The sequence below is a fragment of the Lepidochelys kempii genome, chromosome 7 (assembly GCF_965140285.1).
Source record: "Lepidochelys kempii isolate rLepKem1 chromosome 7, rLepKem1.hap1, whole genome shotgun sequence".
NCBI lineage: Eukaryota > Metazoa > Chordata > Testudines > Cheloniidae > Lepidochelys > Lepidochelys kempii.
Window position 1 is genome coordinate 73,710,711 of NC_136386.1, and position 14,363 is coordinate 73,725,073.

General features: G+C 38.6%; 1 protein-coding gene across 5 annotated transcripts in view; it reads left to right on the forward strand.

The window, feature by feature from the left end:
* GRID1 (glutamate ionotropic receptor delta type subunit 1) overlaps positions 1–14,363 on the forward strand; it is an 834,382-nt gene that overhangs the window by 320,579 nt on the left and 499,440 nt on the right. The gene's annotated exons all lie outside the window — the stretch shown is intronic.

A 14,363-nucleotide genomic window follows, 5' to 3' on the forward strand; every position in this document is an offset into this window, starting at 1 on the left:
CTGCTAACTGTGATGTAGCTGTTCTGTGGATAAGTTTTCGTTTGCTAGAGATATCAATTCTTGCATGCATTACATTGCCTTCTCAGAAAGTTTAAAAAAGATTAAAAGTACCATACTTTTTATTCTCTTTAATTTTTTTCTTACTGCTGTTTCAAATTTTGAAATGTTTTGATGGAAAAAAGAACACACTCTCAACAAAAAATGGTTCCCTTTTTTGACCAGCTCGACTTCTTTCAATTTGAAACATTCAAGAACCTTAGCTAACCGATGTGGTTGTCTTTAGCTCAGGGAGTAGAGGCTGATGCTTTTTACTGTCAGTGGTCTTAGGTTTGATTGTGGCTGCTGATGACCCAACCAGGGGCCTCATGTTACACAGACAGTAGAACCTGAGTTATGAACACCTCAGGAATAGAGATTGTTCATAACTCTGAACAAAATGGTTATGGTTGTTCTTTCAAAAGTTTATAATTGAACATTGACTTTAATACATCTTTGAAACTTTACTAAACAGAAGAAAAATGCTGCTTTTAACCATCTTAATTTAAAATAAATAAGCACAGAATTTTCTTACCTTTTCAAATCTTTTTAATATTTTCCCTTAATTTTTTTAGTAGTTTACGTTTAACACTGTACTTTGTTTTGTTTTTTGTCTGTACTGCTGCTTGATTGCATACTTCTGGTTCCAAATGAGGCATGTGGTTGACCGGTCAGTTTGGAACTCTGGTGTTCCTGACTCTGAGGTTCTACTGTACTGAGAAATGATGGTCCACTGGTGATGTGTTTGTACCAGGTTCTGAGCTTGGTCCTCAGCTCTTGGGCTGGCAGAGGCTGAGTGTAACTAGAGAGAAAATATGTTTAATTGATGAGAACAAGTGTTCTACGGTGAACTCCTCCAAATGACCCACCATGCGTGGCACTGATGTGTTTCAGAAGAAGGTGTATCTAACCTACCTTCTCTAGAAGGATAGGTTGCATAATACCTTTGAAGGGGAGGATTTTTTGGAGAAACTGAATGAATGCATTTTTGTGTTCACATTATTTCTGTGTAAGGTACAGACAGACCTGATTAATTTGTTCTGCATGTATAGTATGTTTCTCAGAATCCATGCAAGATGGTTTTTCCCTTTGAAAAGCACTTGTGCTGCTGGCTTATGTGGATTTCTGTGTCTGATTATTTTTTTCTGATTGCAAGTGACTCAATATTCGGTGGGCTGTTGCTTTAGTCTTTTGAGTGCTGGACTGTTCACTCAGATGTTCTCTATGGGCCCTTCTTACAATGCATTACTATGCACAGGAAACAGATTCATGTTTTTCACTTCATCTCTAGTAGAAGACCTGGCATTACAAGCTTTGTTACTGAACAATAGTGAGTGGGGGCAATACTATGGCAACTGGGAACTGCAGCAAGGAGTTGCCCAGCAACATGGAACTGAAAAATGTCAAAAGTTTGGCCCAAAAAGCATCAAGAATGACTTGATCATTTAAAATTTTAAGAGGAATGTAAAAAAATACCCCTTGGATTTAAACGCTGTTGTGGATCTGAGGTTGGGTTGGTTAGATAAGTATTTGCAAAAAAAACCCCCAAACTGAAACAAAATACTTGTACAATTTGTTTTCTGGTCTTGGAATAAAGCTTGTTTCAGCTGAAAAAAGGATGGATCATAGGGTGACATGCTACTGCTTCCTTGACTGACTATATAATATGATACAACAATAAAAATAACACCTGGTCTCTCACACAATCTTTTTATCACTCGTGCCAAAGTATGTAATCTGTTGTTGTTTTTAGTTTTTATTGACACCTGTGCTGTTTTCAGAATTGAAACAACCTTTTTCTGGTATTTAAAAAGGAATAGAGGGAGAAACTGTACATAAATGTACATAAAGGAGATACAAATAAAAGAAAATAGTTATATTGCTAAGTATCCAAAGAAAGAAGAATGAATATGGGCCATTAAACCCATAGTTTGCAATGGCATGGTAATGCATGATAATGGTATCACTTCATTATGAATGGCCTTTCTCAGGTAATAAAGCAAATTTAGGACTGAGATGAATCTTGGGTAAAAGCTGAAGACTTATGCCTGAGGTTGAGAGGAAATGTTCAAAAGAAGACCATGATGTATGAAACTTGACATGTAGTGCTTAGGTGGTCAGCAAATATCTGAACAAATTTCTTCATGGCAGCTGTCAAGGTTCCTTCCCCATTCTGAACTCTAGGGTACAGATGTGGGGACAAGCGTGAAAACCTCCTAAGCTTACTTTTACCAGCTTAGGTTAAAACTTCCCCAAGGTACAAACTATATTACCTTTTGCCCTTGGACTTTATCGCTGCCACCACAAAATGTCTAACAGGTATGTAATTGGGAAAGAGCCAGTTTGGAAACATCTTTGCCCCAAAAAATCCTCCCAAACCTTACACCCCCTTTCCTGGGGAAGGTTTGATAAAAATCCTCACCAATTTGCATAGGTGAACACAGACCCAAACCCTTGGATCTTAAGAACAATGAAAAAGCATTCAGATTCTTAAAAGAAGAATTTTAATAGAAGAAAAAGTGAAAAGAATCACCTCTGTAAAATCAGGATGGTAAATACCTTACAGGGTAATCAGATTCAAAACATAGAGAATCCCTCTAGGCAAAACCTTAAGTTACAAAAATACACAAAAACAGGAATCTACATTCCATTCAGCACAGCTTATTTTCTCAGCCATTTAAAGAAATCAGAATCTAATGCATATCTAGCTAGAATACTTACTAAGTTCTAAGACTCCATTCCTGTTCTGTCCCCTGCAGAAGCATCACACAGACAGAGAGAGAGGCTTTGTTTCTCCCTCCCCCCAGCTTTTGAAAGTATCTTGTGTTCTCATTGGTCATTTTGGTCAGATGCCAGCGAGGTTATCCTAGCTTCTTAACCCTTTACAGGTGAAAGGGTTTTTCCTCTGGCCAGGAGGGATTTTAAAGGTGTTTACCTTTCCCTTTATATTTATGACAGCAACAATAAACTAATCCAGTGATAAGTAGGAATTATATTTCCTGTAGAGAAATATTTTGTTTTATAGAGGTTTTTTTTAATAAGAACATTAATAGGATTGTTGTATAAGTCTTTTCTTGAAATAAAAATGTTTAATTAGGGGTCATTGAACTACATGTCAACATTAAACTGTGTTTCCCTATTGTCTTCTGGGAGTTGTAGTTCTGGACCCCATTCTCTCTTATGGGCCAGGCTGCCTGGCTGGACTACATCTCCTATAATGTACCCAGGGTCATTTTCTCTCATTATGTACTATGCAGAAGAAGTCAATTATGTGCTGCCCAAGCCAAAGTGGAAAAACTGTTCAAGAGAGTTGGACATTTTTCAGAGACATTATTAAGGGCACAAGAGCAAACTATCACACTGTATAGGAAAGACAGGAAGTCTGGCAAGAGACCACCTTGGCTTAACCAGGAGATGTTCAATGATCTGAAACTCAGAAAAGAGTCCTACAAAAAGTGGAAACTAGGTCAAATTATGAAGGATTAATATAAACAAAAACACAAGTATGTAGTGTTAAAATTAGAAAGGCCAAGGCACAAAATGAGATAAAATTAGCTGGAGACAAAGGATCACAAGAAAATATTCTACAAATACATGAGAAGCAAAAGGAAGACCAAGGACAGGGTAGGCCCGTTACTCAATGAGGGGGAAAGACGACAACAGAAAATGTGGAAATGATAGACGTGCTAAATGACTTTTGTTGGTTTTCCCAAAAAAGTTTAGTAACAGTTGGGCATCTAACTTAATGAATGCCAGTGAAAGTATGGTAGGATCAGAGGCTAAAATAGGGAAAGAACAAGTTAAAATTACTTAAACAAATTAGATGTCTTCAAGTCACCAGGGCCTGATGAAATACATCCTAGAACACTCAAGGAGCTGACTGAGGAGATATCTGAGCCATTAATGATTGTCTTGAAAAAGTCATGGAAGGAATGGAGAGATTCCAGAGGACTGGAAATGGACAAATACAGTGCCCATCTATAAAAAGGGCAATAAGGATAACCTGGAGAATTGCGGACCAGTCAGCTTAACTTCAGTACCCAACCTAGAAGAAGATAAGGTGATAAGTAACAGTCAGCATGGATTTGTCAAGAACAAATCATGTCAAAACAACCTAATCACTTTCTTTGACAGGGTAACAAGCCTTGTGGATAGCGGGGAAGTGTTAGATGTGGTATATCTTGACTTTAGTAAGGCTTCTGATACTGTCTCGCATGACCTTCTCATAAACAAACTAGGGAAATACTGCCTAGATGGAGCTACTATAAGGTGGGTGCATAACCGGTTATCAGTGGTTCACAGTCAATCTGGAAGGGCATATCAGGTGGGATTCTGAAGGGATCAGTTCTGGGTCCAGTCCTGTTCAATATCTTCATCAGTGGTTTAGATAATGGCATAGAGAGTACACTTCTAAAGATTGCAGATGACACCAAGCTGGGAGGGGTTGCAAGTACTTTAGAGCATAGGATGGATTAAAATTCAAAATGATCTGGACAAACTGGAGAAATGGTCTGAAGTAAATAGGATGAAATTCAATAAAGACAAATGCAAAGTACTCCACTTAGGAAGGAACAATCATTTGCACACACACAAAATGGAAATTGACTGCCTAGGAAGGAGTACTGCAGAAAGAGAGCAGGGGGCCATAATGGGTTACAAGGTAAATATGAATCAACAGTGTAACACTGTTGCAAAAAAACAAAAAAAAACCCCAACCCAAAAATTATTCTGGGATGTATTGGCAGGACTGTTGTAGCAAGACACAAGAAGTAATTCTTCGGCTCTACTCTGCACTGATTAGGCCTCAGTTTGTGTCCAGTTCTGGGAGCCACATTTCAGGAAAGATCTTGACAAACTGGAGAAAGTCCAGAGAAGAACAACAAAAATGATTAAAGGTCTAGAAAACATGAGCTGTGAGGAAATATTTTAAAAAATGGGGTTTGTTTAGTCTGTAGAAGGGAAGACTGAGGGAGAACATAACAGTTTTCAAGTACGTAAAAGGATGTTACAAGGAGGAGATGGAAAAATTGTTCTTGTTAACCTCTGAGGATAACAGAAGAAGCAATGGGCTTAAATTGGAGCATGGAGCAAGGGCGGTTCAGGTTGGACATTAGGAAAAAGTTCCTAACTGTAGGGTAGTTAAGCACTGGAATAAATTGCCTGGGGAGGTTGTGGTATCTCCATCATTGGGGATTTTTAAGAGCCGGTTAGATAAACACCTGTCAGGGATGCTCTAGATAATACTTAGTCCTGCCTTGGGTACAGGGGAGTCAAGGTCCCTTCCAGTCCTATGATTCTGTGGGAGATGCAGTCCTCCCAGAGAGCCCAGTCCATAGGAAAGAATGGGAGCCAGAACTACAGTGCGTACAAGGCAATGCACTGTAGGAAAGTGTAGTTTATTTTTTTGTTAACTGATCTGAAATGAGATGTTTGATCTGAATAAAACTGAATCAATGAAATATTTCATATTAATTTTCTTAATGGAAAATTAAAACAATTCAGCAAAACCAGTATTTTCACATTGGAAAATTTCAATTTTGTAGAAACTGCATTTTCTGTCAAAATCATTCTGATAAAAAAATTCTTGACCAGCTCTAGTAATTATGTTTGAGTTCAAGCTTTCCCCACGATGGTGCTATGGAAGTGCACGGTATTTTATCCAGTGCTCTGATACCTTCTTAGTATTCTGGCATTTCAGAAATAATTGTCAATAATATAGTGTTAATGAACTAATTAATCTATTTCTCCTGGATGCATATTATCAATACCCTCTGATTTGTATGTCTTTACATTTTTCCAAGTATTCCCTTACTAACATGTTAATATCTGTTTTCACAAGGTTTTCACTTCCTAATAGTCTAAACTGTTTCTTAAAGTTGGATTTTAAAAGCAATTCAGTTTCTAGCCATTTTTGAACCATCATTAATTTAATCCCCTTCCTTACTTTTAATGGGCCTCTTTTAGCTCCTTTAATATATTTATAAAAGGTGTCCTTTTCCCCTTTGACCCCTTTTGTTAAGAATTAATTTATTTTGTTTTTGCTACATTTATCTTTTTCCTGCAAGACTTAATTAACTGTTTTGAATGAATTCTTTGGTTGCTTCCCGCTTTTCTCAATCCAGTTATAAGAGGATTTTCTTTTAACCACACTGTAATTGCTTTTCTCAGAGGAATTGTAGACTGTACCTTTTTTTAAGATGCTCTGATGGGGTGCTCACTCCACACCAGCTCTGAAAAAGTTAAGGTGGTACAAACTGGGCCACCTAATTTTGTGGGCTGCAGCAGGGGGAGAGTCTGGCTTGATTTGAAAATGACTAATGCCTGATAAAGATCCACTGGGAGAGAAGATGGCTAAGATATAAAGCCAGGAAGTTGGTAGCAGAAAGGGGCTGCAGAATGGAAGCTGGTAGTCATTTTCTGGACTTAGAGAGGGAAAAGGAGGAAACCCAGGGAGAAAGAGAATCCCTGGGATCTTGGCCCTGAGAGAAGAATTTATCCAGAAGGGTGGAGAACAGAGTCTGTTGGAGGTGGAGTAGGGAGCAGTGAGGTTTGAGGTTGCGCAGACTTTAGTTTCTGGTTGTAGGATCTATGGGCTGGAACCCAGAGTAGCAGGTGGGCCTAGGTTCCCCTACAAGTCAATGGGATGGAGCATAGGGTTGTTGGAGACACCAACCAGACAGCTGGGCTGGACGGACTTTGATACCCTAAAATGGGATGTTTGACCAGATGAGAGCTGATCACCCAGATACAGCGATGAGGAGGTGCCCCAGTGTGAGTGAACTCTTTTGGAGATGCCCTACCCACTTTTTAGTTTTAGATTTTAATAGTGCCACCCATTACGCCTTAGTGACGAGATGTCTTAATTTCTAAAGTTTGGTTGACCTGAAGTCCATTTGCCTTATGTTGCTGTTTTCTGGGAACCCATCCCTTATTAAGGCAAATTCAGGTAATTTGCCTTCTCTCATACGAAGTGTGCCTTTGTTGGTAAGACATAGAGACAGGGTATCTTCTCTGGGTGGATTCCCTACTTTATGCATCATTATGTTGTCTAATGGATACTGTAATTAAGGAAATTGCTTGACCATGTGTATGAGGATGTATTTCTTATTCAAAAGGTGTCGGTGTGGTTTTAAATTCCCTATGAGTATGGTGTCCTGTGATACCATTCTAACACTAAGTAGTAGTGAAAGAATGTTTAATTTTTGCTCTCCTTTAGATCTAGTGGTCTATAATAGATACCCACTGTTTCAGTTTGTTTCCTTCAGTTTAGCACTACGCAAAGAATTACACCATCATACTTTGTTTTGATCTGTTGCTTGGTGGCATATTATTTTTTTCATGTTACATTACTCTCCATATTTATCCCTTTCTAACATTACAATCAAGCAGTCCTGCACGCGTTTCTTAAACATTGACGTCATTGGCAAAAAGAAATATGAATATCTCCAAGGATGTGTCTCTTGGAAGATATTAAGCATTCAGCGTTCTGATAATTTGTGCATATACTTGACTAGGTTCAGTGTAAATCAAACAATGTTATATATACAATCAACATGATGCGTACTGATCATTTAGTTCTTTACTGCTCTTAATTACTCCTCCAAAGAAAACTTTCCATCATACAAACGTGTTCAAAACCATATCTGATTAGACTGAGAATTTGAATAAAGCTGGGCAAAATTTTTCCACTGAGCCCTTTTTTTTAAGTGAAAAATGGATTTGATGACAAACATTTCATGAATTCATGTCAATTTCACCTAATTGTTTCAGCTGAAAACAAAACTTAAGAATTAAAAAAACTCAACATGTTTGTTTTGACATTTTCAAAATGAAACATTCAGATATTCCAACTTCAAAAGACTTTTTATTTTAATTAAAGGACATGAACAGCATAAAGGGAGCACAAAATCAAAAGAAAGCATTCTGTTTTGGATCAGCCAATATCTTGTTTGACTTTACATTAATTTCAACTTTTTGATTTGCCAAACTTTTTAAAAAAAATTAATTTTGGGTGATCTGAAGCAATTTTTTCCCCAGAATTGCTAATGAACCCAAACTGTTTACACAGTTCTAGTTTTGAATGGCTGATGATACATTAGTAGCAGAACAGCTGATTTCAAAGTTTAAATTTCTTTTGTAAGTTTTAAGTTTATAAGCCTGCCTTTCATGGTTTGAAAAAGTGTAAATATTAGTGCTGGTTGGAATTAGTTCTGTCTGGCTCAGTTGGTAATACGAATACAGTGTAAATTACAGCTTTGCTTCAGAAGTTTGCATATTCAAGTCTTCAGCCAAGACTTGCAGTGCTTGATGCTTTGATACACTGTGGCTGGCTGTTGAATGTCAGAGTTGCCTTTTGCTGACCAGTAGGCGCAATTCCAAATTCACATATATCTGTTTAACACCAGTATAATTCCATTGACTTCAGTGACATTCTTTGATTTACGCTGAATTAAGTCAAGTATATGCACGTTCCAATTTCAAGTGTTTTCTCCAGTTGAAAATAAAAGTTCCTGTCACTTTACAAAAAGTGAATTAAATAGCTCTATTTTCCTCTGTATTCATTCTCTTTCTTAGTAAAACCAGATTCAAATATCCAAGTGTTTTTGTAAGATGCTGTTGAACATATAACTCAGCCTGTTGCATATGCCATGGTTATTAGGTAAGTTAGTAGGCTATTAGCTAGCTATCGACCTTGGACTGTATAAATCTGCAGGCATGGATAATGGCTCCTCAGAGCTAAGATCAAGTGTAGTCAATGAATTCAAGGGATTCAATCTATATAGATCCCCCTCCCCCCCCCGATTTCACTGTATTCTTTGGAATATGGGCTTTCATTTAATAAACAAACCCAGAATTTCCTAGCCCTTCTGGTTTATGCAGATAAGCTTCATCGGGGGGAAGGATAGCTCAGTGGTTTGAGCATTGACCTGCTAAACCCAGGATTGTGAGTTCAATTCCTGAGGGGGCCATTTAGGGATCTGGGGCAAAAATTGGGGATTGGTCCTGCTTTGAGCAGGGGGTTGGACTAGCTGACCTCCTGAGATCCCTTCCAACCCTGATATTCTATGATAATTCTTTAGCCTGAGTAACTGAAACAATTGCACCAAAGCAAGTGTGAACTCCCACCCCTCCACAGGCTGATCTCAATGGGCTGCTAGATTTGAAGCCTTATTCCAAACACTTTAAATGCAACTTTGTTAATCATTTCTTTGCAGAGTGTTGCGCTAGAAGTATTGGGTATATGAAGTCTAGTGGATGCATGCACACTTGCCAGATTTGAAAGAACTTCCTTAGCAACGTGGCAGCGAGTTCTCAACATTCGAGTAGACGAATATTATAAAATGCAATTATTTCTATAGCGTCTCTCTCATAAGCCATATTGCAGATAGCAGTAAAGGGAAAGATACACACAAATTCAAGTGAAAAGGAAAGGTTTAACCTTAAAAAGGTTAAGGTGATTCAGTATCTCAGAAGAAATCAGGGAAAGAGTCCAGGATAGATTTGGCAACATAAATAGAAGTGAGATCCAACTACTTAAGAACAGAGCAGAGGAGTAGAGAGGAGGTCAAAATTGGAGAGGCAGAGTGAATTATAGTACTTGGATATATTGTTCAGGCTGGCAATGTAGTGGGAGCTAGTTTATTGATAATTGTGGCAGCATGAGAGCAATTTTTCAGTCATATTGTGGAATGAATGGGAAACCAGTAGAAGAGAGACTGGAAGTTGGAGTTATGCCTCTGTTTTCTGGAGCAATATATTAGTCTGCCTCTAATACATAAACTCCCTGAAGTTTAGAGAGTTAAGGATTTAGTTAGAGATGGGCCTGAACCAAACTCCAGAATCCAAACTTCCCTGAGCTTTGGGGAAAATTAGTTCCAAATTCAAACTTTACAGATTGTACTTGTCTTTAGAAATAAGATGGCAATTCAGGAAGGAATAGCAGTAGTGATTAAATTAATAGTAAATAGATGTTCGGGTCAAGATAAAGAATTATTCTTACCATATTCCATAAATAATCATGAGCCTCAGCATATCCACTGACAGGGAAATGTGGTAGGAAAATGTATGTGTAAGATAGAGAATGATTGCAAAATATCTGGACTTCCAAGCTAACGTATAGTCTGAATGGAGTGGAGTTGGAGACGTAGGTCAATGGAGTAGTGAAAAGTTGTGGTATACTGTAGCCAGGACCAAACAGTCAAAATAGACAGATTAAGAAGTGTTAGAGGCGACAGAAAGTGATGGTATACAAGGTAGAAGCTAGAAATGAAATGTCTTAGAGAAGATGGATGGAGAACATGGCCAAGGAGCCTTGAGTACTTAGTAATGGAGGAGGTGTTAGAAAGATGAAAATCCTCCTTCAGAAGTAAAAAGGAGAGCTTATGAAAGCAGAATTCAAAAGAGATTGTGGGAGATGCTTCTTGCTCAAGGCATATGAAGACTATAGTTTTGAAAGCTTCATTAACATTAAGTAGGAGGATGACAGATCTGTGATCAGAGGCAATAAAAATTTCACTAGATCTATTTTATACATTATTGTCCTTTAGAAATGATGGCAATAGTGGGTTCATGTTGCCATCAGCTAATAAACTGCAGGAGTCCTGCCCAGTAGTTCGTGGGATGTGAGATCTTCTGTAAAACAGGGACCATCAGCGATGAAGGCAATACAGTTAGACTAATACATCTTACTGTTTGTTAATCAGTGAAACCCTGAGGGTAGGTCATTTAAATTATTCTGTCTTTCAGCTGTGGATCTCAAGACTTTAAAAGCATTACTTGATGAAATGTCACAATATCCCTGTGAGGTAGGCAGCTGCTATTGTAACAGTCTTAGATGAAGCAGTGAGAGGTACTGGAGTCTAATGGTTAGAGAAGAGGAATGAGGGTTAGGAGTCCTGGATTCTCTTCTCCCCAATACTAGTGAGTCATTGTGTGATCTTGAACAATTCCCTTAAAATCACATCATCTTGTTTTCCATTTTACAGACAAGCAAACTATCACCCTTTGTAAAGCACGTTGACATCTTCAAATGAAAAGCACCAATCATGTGCAAAGCATTTTTAGTATTTTATATATGGGTGAGGTACAGAGAGTTTGTGATTTACTCAAGGTCATATACTGAGGGAGCAACTGAATTCTGTGCAAACAAGGATCCATGAGTCCCAGTCGTGTTCTAACCATTAGATAGCACTCCCTGCCAATATCAGAAAAAAATAGAATAGAAAATTAACAAATCTCTTCTCATACCACAGCAACAGCTGGAAGCAAAAGGGAGAGGGGGATCCTGACAAATGTCCCTAAAATTGCTTTCAGATTTTTTCTTATTCTTGGTCATTACTTTGCTTTAAACCACTTTTAAAGATGCCTCATGAATGAGAGAGATATTAAATAAAACTGGATTGGATTCTATGTTATACCTTCAGAGTTATTCACTGATGCATACAGATGGATGGCGATGCATTTGTTCTTAATGTACTAAATCCTAACAGAATTGTTAGCGTTGGAAAGTTGGTTGAACTCTTTGGACTCTACCATATTGTAATTTATACAGTAGAGGCTTTCTATTTAAAAAAATCAACTGCTTTGTTTCATGTTTCAGAGTAGCATCCTTGTTAGTCTGTATTCGCAAAAAGAAAAGGAGTACGAAAGCTTATGCTCAAATAAATTTGTTAGTCTCTAAGGTGCCACAAGTACTCCTTTTCTTTTTGTTTCACATGTTACACAAACTTTGTAGTAAGAAGGACGTGACTAATACAGTGTGAAATCACATTGTTTAGAGTTCTCCCCCATTTTTGTATTGTTCTCTCTGATTATACTATTTCAGACTCTAAATGTGGAATATAATGAAATTACAGATGTTTTAGAACTTGTGAAAGCTACTAGATTAAGAGCCCTGTATACTGAATTCTTCTACTTAGCCAGTCAACATGTACGGTACAGCAGCAGGTCAAAATTCCCCAACCACACACTTGGCATAATCCATGTGCTCAGGGTATCCTGAGAGATCAGAGGGCCCTGTTTCAACAATCCCCTGAATCACTGTACTCTTAGCTGCCAACAAGGGAGCAGTTAGCAGTTAATGCCAACTACTGTATGAGGTTATCTTTTGTTACATGGATATTTGCCCATTATTAGCAGCTATTCTGACCTTAAAGTCTGAGTCTGAGCTATACTGAGGAAGCCTTCTCATTTCACTTAGATCACGAAGCAACAGTGAAATGGTAAGAATTTCTTATTGCTTCTGACATAGGTCAAATTTTCCACAGTTGATTGCTTCTATAACTCATTACCTATCTCTGAGCCATGGTGTCTCCCACAATGCACACTGTTAGGAAAAGGTTTTGCTTTTCCTCTGGCTACTTTTACAAGTAGAATTGTAGATCCAGGCATGTTGTTCTCACCTTAGATGACGGCAAAGCTCACTGGTTGGTGATCCCTCCAGGAGTGTCTCAGCTGGGCTATTCTCTTTCCTCTATCCCTACTTCTTTCTTCCCCATTCCCTCCCGTACTATGACTAAGTAAATTACCTATGTGACATGTTCTGCTTTGTCTGGCAACTGGCCTGGGAAATCAAATCTGTTACCAACTGTAGGTCTCCTGTTTGGCAATGCAATGCTTCTCTGCTGCTGAATCAGGTCAGCTCCCCGGGGAGGGGCAGAACAACAATTTTATATAAGTAACACAGAGTAAATTTAGATAATGCAGATGACACATTTATTGTAAGGACCATCAAGGAAATGGTTTTAAAAGCACTTCACCTTTTCACTGTTTGATTAGTTTACTTGCTGAGCATTCCCCATACAGTGAAGTATGTACGTCCGATGTCAAAGTGAAATCACTGTGTTTTCCGTGCTTTTTTAAAAAGACCTTCTGTAGAATAGTTAACTGGTTGTGTTAAAAAATGTATGGTATGTAATTACCAGTGACCTGTACAGATTCTCTGCTTCTGAGAACTGAGGGAGGCCAATTGGATGGATCTGGCACGTTTGGAGTTTTTTTCAATGGATCCCTAATTTCTTTTCCTTCACTTTCCAACTCTTCATACTTTCAGGTTCCATCCAAGACCAAAGTGGTCACACAGAAATAGCACAAGAGGCCTGTTTTTGTTGTATGATCAGAGCAGAAAATATATTGGAAACATACTGAGTATGTGTGGGCTTCAAAATGCAGAACTTTTTTTGGGAGGGGGACGGGCATGGGAGGATATGAGGGAGAGGAGGAGAGTGTCTTTATAATGGACTCTATTCTGGATTTAAACTCTAGAACTTCTTGTTCAAACTCCATATCTGATTTTTGTGGCTACTTTCCCCCTGTTTGAATAATGAATATTAGTAGCTGTGGTGTATGCAGTTGTTTGAGTGTTGTACTATTTGTACTGCACCTCTCCATTAGGGGCCTCCTTTCTGCAGAACGGGCATTGAATGAGGGGCCTCCAGATCTAAAAGCATGGGTCTACAGCTCAGACTCAAGAGCTGATAGCTGTAATTACCACATTTCCTCTGTGGATCAGGTGCAGTGTGGACACACCATTCATTGACCAATAGGTTGCAAATTTCCTGTGGACAAAGGAAGCTCATCAGCACTTTAGATCCCGGATGACTCCCTATTTACGTGACCGGCACTATCTAATAGAGGAAGGTGATGGTGCAATGATTAGGGCACTAAGCAAGGATATGAGATGTGGCTCAGTTCCTTGCTCTGCCACAGGCTTCTTATGGGACAAATCACTTATTCCATGCCTCAGTTCCCTAGCCATCAAATGTGAAGAATGGTACGTCCTTGCCTCAAAGGACTGTTGTGAGGATAAATGCATTAAAGAGTGTGTGTTGCTCAGATACTACAGTAATGGGGGTATATAATTACCTGAGACAGGTGCTGCGGACTGTATTAGGGACCTTCAGAGCTGAAAGCATGGCTCTTTATAGCCCCGATGCTTTAGCTGGGGTGTGTGTGGGAGGTATAACAGATTCTTCTGTAAACTGGACACTGGGTGGGGGTGGGATTGCATAACACGCAGACTGGTAGGTTACAGCGACACTGTGCTCTCTCATGGAAACTTTACTGTGATCCTTTCTTGTTCTTTCCCATAATCTAAAATAAAAGTAACTTAGACTGAAAGTACATGGTTGTTCTTTGTGTATGGAAAAATATAACAGATGTGTCAGTTGCACTTTTAAACAAAATAATAGCTTGCTAAATTGGAGATCCCAGGGCTAGGTTTTACAGCTAACACTGTAGGTATTTAGAATTTGTGTGACACTCAGTTTTCAGTAGCAGATGGTTTCAGATTTGCTTTTAAATTGCAGCTGCTCTCCCAGATTTTTTAA